At 44.8% G+C, this 13,373-nt stretch overlaps 1 protein-coding gene across 1 annotated transcript in view; it reads right to left on the bottom strand.

The window, feature by feature from the left end:
- JARID2 (jumonji and AT-rich interaction domain containing 2) overlaps positions 1-13,373 on the bottom strand; it is a 149,994-nt gene that overhangs the window by 45,261 nt on the left and 91,360 nt on the right. The window lies entirely within an intron of this gene.

Genomic DNA, 13,373 nt, shown 5'->3' on the forward strand with positions numbered 1-13,373 from the left:
TAGGGCCCTCTTCCCTCCTGTTGTCAAAGCCCACTTCTCTTCACATGTCACTCACAGCTCTCCTATACTCCAACACTCAGTGACCATCTTCGTCTGCATACTCATCTCCATCATTGGCATCAAGCCTCTAGTTGTATGTTGATTGAGTCCTCACTACTTATATCCAAGCTGTAATGTGTATTGAACTGTGGCGCTCTTTATTTGTACTGTATTTTTGTTATTTATTCAATGTTATGCCAAGCTTTGTCTCCCTGTATTGTTCCTTTGTACGGCGCTGCGAAACACTTGTGGCGCCTTATAAATATAATAATAATTTGTAATATGAATTAAAATAAATAATGTTATGTAAACTTATGTTATGGTTACTTAGGGCCTCATTAATCTACTTTACCAGTGTAACCACAGGGATACACCGGAAACATGCAATGGGTCATTAAGGGCTGAAACCACAGAAAAAAATAAATAAAAAAAAAATTAAAAAAAAAAAAATATATATAAATATATATAAATAAATAAATAAATATATATATATATATATATATATATATATATATATATATGTGTGGTATTTGCAGTAAATCAATATTTTAAAATCTTGGTTATTAAAATGTAATGTTCTGTTCAGTTTTCTACATAATACAACAAGAAAGCATTACTTAAGTTATGTAACTGCACAAAATCATAGTGGATGTGGAAAACAGTAATTTGGTGAAATATTTCTTAACGTTGCAAATTTAACAAAAAGGTTCTAGATATCGAGTTGAAGATCACGGTCAGGAAGTAAATGCACTGCCTAGAAAAACAAGTCCACTTTAATATGGTTATAAAACGACCTCATAGTTATAACCGTGGCAGCGATCCCACCCCTTCACTAGGAGACACCTGGTGGAATAAAGTCTCCACATTATTTGGCCGCTAAACATGGGCCGCTAAACATGGGCTATAACCGGATAACGTGTGAAGGCCATCGATCAAAAATCCTACCGTCAGATGTGGGGATTAAAGTTTTTTTTTTTGGGGGGGGGGGGTTAGGGGATGGTATGTATGACAAAGTTCCATCACCTGTAATGGAAGGGGAACTAGTTCCACCTTCACCGCAGCTATGCTCAGTAATTCAAAAGAAAAGCCTGTCCCAGTGGCTTCCTTTTCTGACACGGCATATGTGATGTCATGCTATCATCACCGCTGAAGTGATGAAGAGTGACAGTGGTGGAGAAGCTGCTTGAGGGACACAGGGAATGGAGTTGCTGGAGTGACAGACCATTATGTGTGTAAGGGGCACTATTACAGTGTAGGCATTATGTGCCGGACCAGATTCATAAATCGGTGGATCAAGCAACAGCTCCAGGTCCCAACATAAAAATAGGCCCATCATCATGACAGCATGATGATCACCATACAGACATGACCTGGCCACATGGTTGGCTATAAGTGATGAGTATTAAAATTGCATGTGTATATCCATTTCCAATTATGCAATTTCTGTACTTTTATATATTTAGGGTGACATTGTGGCCCTATACACCACAATATCTCCTTAAAGAAATTGCATAATTGTGATCTACATGGCATTGGCCTTACCTACTCCATCTGTCATAACAAACCATTGAACATTTTCAGATCTAGACCCATTAGTCCCTTAATCCAGCCTGGATTATGAGTCTATGGCAGCATTATGGGTATAAGGGGCACTTTTATGGTGGGCATTATTTGTAAGTGGCACTATTACTGTTGACATTTTGTGTAAGGGGTACTACTGCTGTGGCTATTAGGTGTATAAGTGGCAATACTGCTGTGGGCATTATGCATTGTGCATAAGAGAAACTACTGTGTGGCATACATGTATAAAGAGTATTACTAACTACAGTGTGTCATAACGTGATTAAAAGGGACACTACTATATGGTAGAATATGAATCAGGGTCACTACATGCGTTTTCGTGTGAATATGAATGTTCTACTTGGTGGGGTAATTCGAATTGGAGGTACTATTATGGGACCATGCTCCTTCCTTAGGAGACCACTGTCCTAAAGTGTAGGTGGTAGGGCACAAAATATATAGATTGCAGGGGGTGCTGATATCCCTGGGGGGAAAAGGGGCATAGGAAATGGGTTCCACTGCCTCTCAAGGACCACTTTAAGCCTTGCCTTAAGCTTATTTTTACTGGCTAAAAAAGTACTGCATGTAATGGGATACACAAAGGAAAGGGGAGGGAACAGTAGAGAATGGGCGGGTGCACTCTGCAGATCGCTATGTAAGGCGTCCAACTGATTTCATATACTTTAAAATTCAACTTTTATTTGGTATACTTTAAAAGAGAAGAAGTAAACTAATTACTAGTTCTCATTAGAACAAATATATAGAAGTGCATAAAGTTTAGAAAGGTGATTAAAATAAATCGTGATGTAGACGCTCAACCAATTTAAATGTGTTACTGTCTCATATTAATCCCTAATCCACTTGGGAGAAGGGGCTTTTGTTTGTTAGTTATATGTTTATTCTGACCGTATTATTGGCTCCGACCAAGTGTTTTACTTTCTTTATTATGCGCTTATTCCACTATACAAGTATAATATATGACAGTTGGATTGTGTCAGTGATACACATTAACCAGTCTGTTCTTCCGTTGTCACTTCAGACATTAAATATTAAGTATTGTGACAGGCATATATTGGCCACCTCTGGTCCACGATTTATTTTAATCACCTTTCTAAACTTTATGCACTTCTATATATTTGTTCTAATGAGAACTAGTAATTAGTTTACTTCTTCTCTTTTAAAGTATACCAAATAAAAGTTGAATTTTAAAGTATATGAAATCAGTTGGACGCCTTACATAGCGATCTGCAGAGTGCACCCGCCCATTCTACTGTTCCCTCCCCTTTCCTTTGTGTATATCTATAAATTTAGAGAAGGGTAGCACCACACGTTATTCTCCCCCTTTTGAATAAAAAGGTTTATAAAAAAGGTCAATACAAGAAAAACTAAAACGAGAGAATGCAGATATAGTCTACATAAGGCGAACAAAAGGACGTTTCAGTGCGGAACTTTTTCCCTTTCCCCTTTTTCCCCCAATATTATCGATGTAATGGGATACACCTAATCGTCCACCATAGGACATAGGTAATATATTAAGAAATGTGAATGTTTGTGTGCCAATATAAAACTAAAAAAGACCTTAACATTGTTGCATTAGCTAGACTAAGACTTAATTATCTTTTATTTAAATGGTGCCACTGAGAGTCTATAGTGTCATAAAGCTACTAAAGTAGAGTACATCTACAAATACATTCTAACGTTATTCACCTTTTCCCATTCAAAGCCATGTGGTCTCCCTAGTCGATTTTCTAATTACCCTGTGAGTAGGGTGCTTTCATATTTTTAGTGTTTAGTCTAGAACCCGCCATCTTTGAAAAGCCATCCAGTTCCTGTTCCCTGCCTGGGGTGTCGCGGTCTGCTGTGGTGTTTCTAGCACAGGTCTGGTTTGCATATCATTGCTGATTCACAGACCACACTGTGCTAGAAGCACTACAGCAGAAAGCGACACCCCAGGCAGGGAAGAGGAACTGCATAGGTTTTCAAATATGGCGAGTGCTAGAATGAACACTAATTTTATATTAGCTTGGTTCCAAAGGGTGGATATTTTGTTGTTTTATACTTAACGCTGTTTGTTATTGTATAAGCGTTCACTTGGTTACATAGAAAAGTCCCCACCATGGATAATCAGGTTCTTGGCACCAAGAACCTGATTATCAGTGGAGGGGACTTTTCTGGCGATCATTCATCTGCAACAGTGAGGCTAAGCTTGGTGGTGTGCTTCTGAATAAGCGCAATCTGGATGTGGAAATATCCATTTAACACGCACACCACCAGCCTTATAGCATATGCCTATTATGTGCACTTTAACAAAAAGGCAATTTTTTTACTTCTAATTATGTTAGTTGGGCGCCCACTAAGCTATTTGCTTAGTTTTACACGTCCCCTTGCTGCGCTCGCCACACTATATACAGTCAACTCCATGCCGGCATGGATAGCGTTGGTATGAGCGTACTTACTATACTGGGCGCCCGACTAACATAAGTACCTTGGTTTCTAATAAAAACTTTTATGCCATTGTCCTTTTAAGGTTTTTCGGTACTTATGTATTAACTGGGCTCCCATGTTAAATGCACCCCATTTTTTCATACCCCCTACTATCCAACTACGCATGGAGTGGATTTATATAGTGTGGCGAGCGCAGCGAGCCCGAAGCGTGGCGAGCGCAGCAAGCCCCGCGAGGGGACGCGGTCTCATAAGAAAAACGGGAGCCCAGATATTACATAAGTACCGGTTTTTCTTCTATTATTGTGGACAATTTGTACAACCACTTTTACTGTGAACGATTTGTATGGTCACTATACCGTTTTTTCAATTATATCTATAAGAAGGTAACGAAGGTATTCTATTCTATCCATAGATTAGATTCATTCAGATCCAATTTAAAAAAATCTTTAAAATAGGATTTTAATACCTACCGGTAAATCCTTTTCTCGAAGTTCTTATGGGATACAGGGAGTCGTTCATAACGATGGGGAAAAGAGCTTATCCGAAGGAGACAGGCACATATAAAAATTTATACAGGGTGTACTGGCTCCTCCCCTCTGCTCCCCTCCCTCTAGCTTCAGTTAAGTGAACTGTGCCGAAGGAGAAGAACAATATGAGAGGAATATGTGTATATTTACCGTGGTGAGATTCATCCAGCACACCCAACATTCAACATAACAGACCACATTAGCAACCCCATAACCTGGGAAGTCTAAGGGCCTAAGAACATGTCAACATGACAACTATTTTGAACTGTGTTCCAACTGGAACAATGTATAGAATTATCACCTAAGTGACAATTTACATTCGTGGACCTTTAAGGTACACTATGTAAGATTTAAGTTACCTAGGTAACCTACTCCCTATGTCCGCCAGGAACAAGAAGGGTAGCAGAAGGACCCAGTATTGGTCCATATCTCACAAAGTGAGCAAGGCAAACCTCCGCACAGAGGCGGGTGCCCTGTATCCCATAAGAACTTCGAGAAAAGGATTTACCGGTAGGTATTAAAATCCTATTTTCTCTATCATTCTTATGGGATACAGGGAGTCGTTCATAACGATGGGGATATACCAAAGATATCAGAACGGGCGGGATTGTGCGGAACCTATTGCCACAGCACCGCTTGCCCAAACTGAGTATCCTCAGTGGCCAGAGCATCAAACTTATAAAATTTGACAAAAGTGTGTTGGCCAGACCATGTGGCTGCTCTACACAATTGTAAGGCCGAAACTCCTCGGGCAGCCGCCCAGGATGTCCCCACGGAACGAGTAGAGTGAGCTTTCACCCCAACAGGCATAGGCAGCTTTGCTACCGCATAAGCCTGTTTAATGGTTGCACATATCCATCGTGCAATAGACTGCTTGGAAGCAGGACGTCCAATCTTTTGGGCGTCATAGAGGACGAAAAGTGCATCAGTTTTTCGAATCCTTGCTGTTCTCCTGATGTAGACACGGAGAATCCTTACTACGTCCAAGGACGTCGGCACCTCAGAATGAGGCCCACCAGCAGGAACCACAATTGGCTGGTTCACATGGAACGCAGACACCACTTTGGGTAGAAAACGCGGGTTAGTGCGTAATTCTGCCCTGTCCTCAAAGAATATCAAATAAGGACTCTTGCAAGTCAACGCCCCTAGCTCCGAGACCCTCCTAGCCGAAGCTAGGGCCAGTAAGACCACTGTCTTCCAGGTTAAATATTTCAGGTCAATTTCCTCCAAGGGTTCAAACCAGGAGGATTTAAGGAACTTCAGCACAACATCCAAGTCCCACGGTGGAGTAGGGGCCACAAAAGGAGGCTGTATATGCAATACTCCTTGCAGAAATGTCTGCACTTCAGGAATATTAGCCAGTTTCCTCTGGAAGAAAACCGATAACGCAGATACCTGCACCTTCAAAGAGCCTAGGCGTAGGCCGAGATCCAGACCAGCTTGAAGAAAGCCAAGAAATCTTTCAAGTTTGAACTCTGATGGAGAAAACTTTCCCTGTTCGCACCAACCCACATATCTTTTCCAGATATGGTGGTAATGTGCAGCTGTTACCGGTTTCCTTGCACTTGTCATAGTTCTGATGACCGAAGTGTGAAACCCCTTCTGAGTCAGGATCTGCCGTTCAACTTCCAGGCCGTCAAACGCAGCTGTTCCAAGGCCTGGAAGACGCACGGTCCTTGCATGAGTAAATCTCTTTGCAGGGGTAGGCGCCACGAGTCCCTTTGCAGACTTAGAAGTTCCGGGTACCACGTTCTTCGTGGCCAGTCTGGGGCCACCAGAATCACCTCGGTTCCGTCTCTTCTTATCTTCTTTAGCACCCGAGCCACTAGGGGGATCGGTGGGAAGACATAGACCAGGCTGTTGAACGTCCACGGTATGGAGAGGGCGTCCACTCCTTCTGCCTGAGGGTCTCTTGCCCTCGAGAAGTACCTGGATACTTTCCAGTTGTTTCTTGATGCCATCAAGTCTACCAGTGGGGTCCCCCACCGAGCCACCAGAGAATTGAATACCTGGTGGTGTAGACTCCATTCCCCGGGGTGGAGCTCGTGGCGACTGAGGAAGTCTGCTTCCCAGTTGTCCACCCCGGGTATGAAAATGGCCGAGAGCGCTTGGCAATGACTCTCTGCCCAGGACAGGATCTTCGATGCTTCCCTCATACAGGGCCTGCTCTTGGTCCCGCCCTGTCTGTTCAGGAATGCCACAGTGGTGGCGTTGTCTGATTGTATACGGACCGCCTGACCGCTGAGGAGAGGGCCCGCCTTCAGAAGTGCGTAATACACAGCACGTAACTCCAGGCTGTTGATATGGAGGCGTGTTTCCCATAGGGTCCACTTGCCCTGAAAGGACTGACCCATGGTCACTGCCCCCCATCCCGTGAGGCTTGCATCCGTGGTGACTAAGACCCAATCCTGGATGCCAATCCGACGCCCTGCCAGCAGGTTGGGCGTGTGGAGCCACCATTGTAGTGACAGTCTGGTCCGGGATGACAACGCAATACGCCGGTGCATCTGGTGGTGTGAACCGGACCACTTCCCTAGGAGATCGAGCTGGAAAATCCTGCTGTGAAACCTCCCGAATTGGAGAGCCTCGAAAGAGGCGACCATCTTTCCCAATAGGACAATGCACTGGTGCACCGTCACCTGGGGGGTCCTTAGCAAGTCTGTGACCAGCCGCTGGATGTCCAACACCTTGTCCTGTGGCAGGGACACTCATGAGAGCTGTGTCCATCACCATGCCCAGGAACTGGAGTCTCTGTGAAGGGATCAGAGAAGACTTTGCCAGATTCAGGAGCCAACCATGGCCCGACAGGGTCTGTATGGTAACTTGTAAGGCTGTCTGTAGTTCCTGTGGCGACCGCGCCTTTACTAACAGGTCGTCCAGGTATGGTATTACACAGATACCCTTTTTTCTTAAGACCACCATCATCTCCGCCATCACCTTGGTGAATATGCGCGGGGCTGAGGACAAGCCGAATGGCAGTGCGCGAAACTGATAATGCTCGTTTAGCAGCGCAAACCTCAGATATTTCTGATGAGGGGGCCATATTGGGATGTGAAGGTAGGGGTCCTTCACATCTAAGGACGCCAAGAACTCCCCCTCCTCCAGTGCCGCTATCACGGCCCGCAAGGACTCCATCTTGAATTTGGTTACTTTCAAGAAGGGATTCAGGGATTTTAAGTTCAAAATTGGGCGTACTGACCCGTCCGGTTTCGGAACTACAAATAGGTTCGAGTAATAACCCTGCCCCCTCTCTAGGGGAGGGACCCTGGTTATTACCTTGGCCTGTACCAGCTTTTGGATTGCTTGCTGCAACACCACTTGGTCCTCTGGGGACGCTGGGAGGCCTGATTTGAAGAACCTCTGAGGTGGCTGAACTGCAAACTCCAGCTTGTAGCCGTGCGTAATAAGAGCCTGCACCCAAGAATTGAGGCACAAGGCTTCCCAAACCTGGCCGAAGAACGCCAGTCTGACTCCCACCTCTGCCGGAGCTAATGGTGGAGCCCCACCGTCATGCTGCTGGTTTCCCTGCAGCTGCCCCGGATGGCCGCTCTGCGGTGGCTGAAGCGGATGGCTTCCTGAATTTACCACGGGAGCCTCTAGCAGCGTTTGAACCACCCCTGGCTTTAGGGCGGAATTTGCTTGCCCGAAAGGACTGCTGGGAGTGAGCCTGAAAAGGACGCTTCGGCGCCTGTGGAGTGGATGGTAGGAAAGTGGACATTCCCGCCGTGGCTTTAGAGATTAAATCGTCTAAATCACTCCCAAATAACCTGCCACCTGTGAAGGGGAGGCTTTCTACACTCCTCTTGGAGTCAGCGTCAGCTACCCACTGCCGGAGCCAGAGGGACCTGCGCCCTGACACTGCCATGGCTGAGTTACGGCCGTTAATGGCTCCTAACTCCTTCTGCGCTTCACACAGAACTTTAGCAGTGTCCTGAATATGGTGTAATTTCTCAGACACCTGTGCAACTGTCATGTCGCCCAGAAGACCTTCCTGGATCTGGGAGGCCCACGTGTATATGGACTTGGCCATATAGCAACTAGCTAACACAGGACGCTGACACGCGCCACTAGCAGTAAAAATGGACTTCAAAGTGTTTTCAACCTTTCTGTCCGTGGTGTCTTTTAATGAAGACGACCCTGGTACTGGGAGTACCATCTTTTTGGCTAAGCGAGACACAGAAGAATCAACCTCTGGTGGCTCCTCCCACACCTTACGTCCCTCAGGATCAAAGGGAAACGTGGACTTAAACTTTTTAGCCACTTTAAACCTCATTTCTGGGTTATTCCACGCTGACTTGAATGTACTTTCCAGGTCAGCCTGCTCAGGGAAAACTACCTGTTGCTTTTTCTGAGTAGCAAAGAAGGCATCCCCTGCTGTGGATTCAGCCAAGGGAAGGTCCAACACCTCCCTGATTGCCATAATCAATGGCTCTGTGCCCCGCAGTAGTGACTGTGAAGCATCAGGCTCGTCATCACCTGCGTCTGCATCCTCCACATCATCATCATCATCCCCATCGTCAGCCCCGGAATCAGGGGTTTGAGAGGGGGCCTTTCTCTTACGAGTATCCCCAGGGTGGGGGTAATTACATCCACTCTGGCAGAGAGGATAGCCAGCTCCCTTTGTACTCTCTGGGTCTGTGCTGCAGTAGCAGTTAACTGTGTAGTCACAGTTTCAAGCATGGTTTTTATACCTGTAGCCCAGGCTGGCTCCTGTGAGCTGTCCTGTGTGCTACTTTGCTGCCCAGTTAGTTGTGGGGGGACCCCAGTACTTTGAGGGGACATGCATGGCTCACAAGTAACCTGTGATGAAGATGCTGGCACAAACTTATCACTGCACACCATACATGTAAGTTTCCTCACCATTGTGACAAACAAACAGTCTCCCCTCACACAGCGCGCACACACAGTGGATATGCAGTGTGAAATTAGCCAGATAAATACTATGTGTAGCCTTATCTGATCTGTACAGCTTAACAAGCCAGTGGGGTGGTGTACAGAGGATAATGGAGGAGACCAATACACCTGATAACCTTAGCTCTCCGATTAGAAGAGCTGGTAATACAGTACAGTAATCAATAACAGTACTTTACAGTGTAAGCAGGCAAGTGCACAAGTACACAAGCGCTGAAAACCTGAAGCTGTCTCTGCAAGCAGATTCCCTCTGATCCACACCGCTGAGGAGTGTCTGGAGCAGTATAATGGCGTTTCCAGCAGCCAGGGAAGAAGCAGGAAGCAGGTTTTGGCGCCCTCACAGAGCTGGTCTCACTCTGGGTAAGCTCCGCCCAGCGTAATGGCGCCGGAGCTTACCTGCGTTTTATACTGAGACTGACATTGGGGAATGTCCAAATCCTCTTTGGTAACTGCCCTGGACAAAACAGGAACTGTACCCTGTCTCAGTGTAGGCAGGGGGTTACGCGGTCCCTGTGCAGGGCACCGCCATACCGCCGCCATCTTGCCGCACAATAACCCGGGGACCCCACGGCGGGGGACCCCGGGGTAATACCACTGACGTCTTCAGACTGGACTAGGGGTGTGCGGCGTGCCAGGGGTGTGCGCGCTGCAGCGCAATGCCCGCGGTAACATCACCCACTCAGGACGGTGGTCCTGTGGCAGGGACAGCTCGGTACCTTGAAGTGGCCAGCAGCTGAACCCTTCCCCTAGTCTCCCACGACGCAGGACTGCTGTTAAGTCCAAACAGCAGCCCCAAAATAATAAAGAAAATAAAACAGAAGAAAAACTCTCTGGAGCTCTTCCTGATGCGTGCTTCTCCTGAGGCACAGTTCTCAAACTGAAGCTAGAGGGAGGGGAGCAGAGGGGAGGAGCCAGTACACCCTGTATAAATTTTTATATGTGCCTGTCTCCTTCGGATAAGCTCTTTTCCCCATCGTTATGAACGACTCCCTGTATCCCATAAGAATGATAGAGAAAATTATTTTAACTTGGTTTCTCTCCTGCTCATCTAGATCATTTATTATCACTAGTCAAACCACCAAACACCTATACAACATTAACTTTTTTATTGGTCACAACAGCATATTTTGCAAATAAACACAGGGAGGGCAAGGAAAGTCATTAAAAAGAAGATGTGATTAGAACCTGCTGAGAAGCATTTCTAGAGGCAATGCATTACAGTTCTTTAGCGGACAAAAACTTGCCACAGGCGCAGAAAGGGATGATTGGTCACTATGGTGTAATAGAAACCACAAAACACACAACTGGACATGAATGCAAAAATATAGGACATGTCAACAACAGATGCAGTATTGTGTTATGTGATCGTTTCACATATACTAGTTTATTTTATCCCCATGGTAGACTATCAAACCAGGTCAGAAGTTGGCTTTATTAAAATATTTCTATTTTTGAGGTGCATAGAGGCAGGGCATGTTGTGTTCCTAAATTGGAATTGAAACGAACATATCACCAGAATACAGTAGGAGCCAATCTCCTCTATCTTCCTTAGGCCATGGCTCAGCATAGCTGGCCATGGCTCAGCATGGCTCAGCATGGCTATTCTATTGTTCTCAGCAGCAATACAATACATAGAACAATACAGTAGGGGATTAGCAGAGTAATCCCAATTACTCACTTAATCCTATTATAGGGATAGAGGACAGTGGCTCCATCTGTATGAGTCGTTCGGTGAGAGGCAAGCATCGGGCCCACTTATGATTAGGTTTGTAAGGACAGGGTTGCATGTAATGGAAGTAACTGTCAAAGTTAGAATGGAAGTGGGAGTACACAGACTAAGGGTGATATCCATTGACCCACCTTTATTGATAGCGGGAAATGGTTTAGCCCAGGACTACTGTATGAAATTAGTTCCAGGGACATTCCACATCAGATCACCCACACAAATGTCCACCGCCTATCTCAATTTTTCCCCAAAATTTTGTCAAAACAACTATTTCAGCCCAATATCTAGGGTGTCCAACTATTATTTTAAATATTAATGTTCACATTTATTGAAATCATTTACCAGATTCGGCCTCTTTATCCAGATTATTAGAAGTAACACAGGTGTTCATTATGGAATAACCATGACATTTGGTGACTTTTCTTCCTAAACTCAAAACCAAATGACCCAGTCCACCACATATCGCCGGCTACTGTATAGAGAATTATTGCATATGCCCTAAAGTATGCGAGAATTATTGCAAAGGACAGCTCCAGTGATGTGCAGAGAGTCCCTGGCGGTTCTCCCACCCTCCCTTACCTGGCAGGATGATGATGATGATCCTGCAGCTGCTGCGGCCCTGCTGACAGCGTCCTCCTCCATGCACCCGGAAGGGTATGTAGGAGCTAGGGAGGAGGAGGTCACAGGTCCAGGCAGCACGGCAACCCAGGCGGTGTGCGTCAGTGCGGGGCATCGGAGGTTGCAATAAGAAGCCCATTGGCTTCTACGGGATATCGCCAGCTTTTGCTGCGGATACCCCAAGCAGCGAAAACCCGCCGTGCAGGTTTTCCTGCATTTTTTGCATAGAGCATCTCGCCCTTTATCTGCCTTAGGTTTCGCATTATGGCAAAAAAGCACGTTCCTTTGATTAAGAATGCTAGGTTAAATCAACATACATTTTTTCATACATAAAAACCACAGAAATGGCAGAAAATTCTTAACGATTCCTTAATAAATACTGTGATACTTCTCATAAAGTGGATAAAAAAGCCATGATTAGTAAATCATTTAATAAATTGAAAAAAAAAATCAATATTTAATAACGAAATTGTCAGACAGTCGCGATATTTAGCAGAAATAGTTGATGCGACATCATCTCATAACTAAAACATTTTCAGAAAAATCAGATGGGTGGTTGAATTGACATGGAATGACTCGCCCAATAAGTTGAAAGTATGCTGAGGCTTATGGGGGATTTCCTTGAAATTCCCAGAATACAGCCCCTTTATATATGACAACATTACTGCAGAGGCTGAAAACACAAATGTTTCACTGAAAGATGTGAACAGAAATATGTTGCACGAACAACATTCCTGTGGATAGGTTGTCCCTAGTATGGCAACTGGGGGGCAACAGAGGTTTGATTGACTGTTGTAATCACACCATCTTCAGACAGCAATATTTTAAAAAAAGTGTATTGGTGTACAAATATTGTGTGTGTGTGTGTGTGTGTGTGTGTGTGCTTTCAAAGACCTGCCTAGTTAAAATGGGAGCTTCTGGATTACCCATGCTGTATTGGTCAATGTGAGCTCAAGTATGAGTATTCTCTTGACCAGCTGAGAATTGTTACTATTTATACTGTTTAGAATGTTAGGGGCAGATGTATTAAGCCTGGCGAAGAGATAAACTGGAGATAAAGTGGAGATAAAGTGGAAGGAGATAACGCACCAGCCAATCAGCTGTGTTTGAAATAGGACAGTTGGGAGTTGATTTGCTGGTGCATTATCTCCTTCCACTTTATCTCCACTTTATCTCCAGTTTATCTCTTCACCAGGCTTAATACATCTGCCCCTTAGTAATGGTCTGATCACACATGGATATATGGCAGTCACTATAAATAACAATGTTACGTAAACATTTGATTTACTTCATGTGGATAGACAGCTTCATTATTTGTAAAACATACAGAATAAGTCTGCCCATCATCAGTTTTGGCATCAAGTACTGTAGTCAAGTTGTGTGCACAACAGACCTTAGCAACATGTTATTATCTACTAAACAGTTGTGTGACTTTAAGAACTGCGAGAAATGTATGTAAAATGGTGGTGCAGCTCCTGGGTCAGTGTCTGTCAGAAAGAAATCAGTTCCTAAGTGATCGCATGGCCTGAATAATATGCTGAAAAAAA

Source organism: Crinia signifera, chromosome 5 (genome assembly GCF_055691185.1).
Source record: "Crinia signifera chromosome 5, ASM5569118v1, whole genome shotgun sequence".
NCBI classification, from domain to species: Eukaryota; Metazoa; Chordata; class Amphibia; order Anura; family Myobatrachidae; genus Crinia; species Crinia signifera.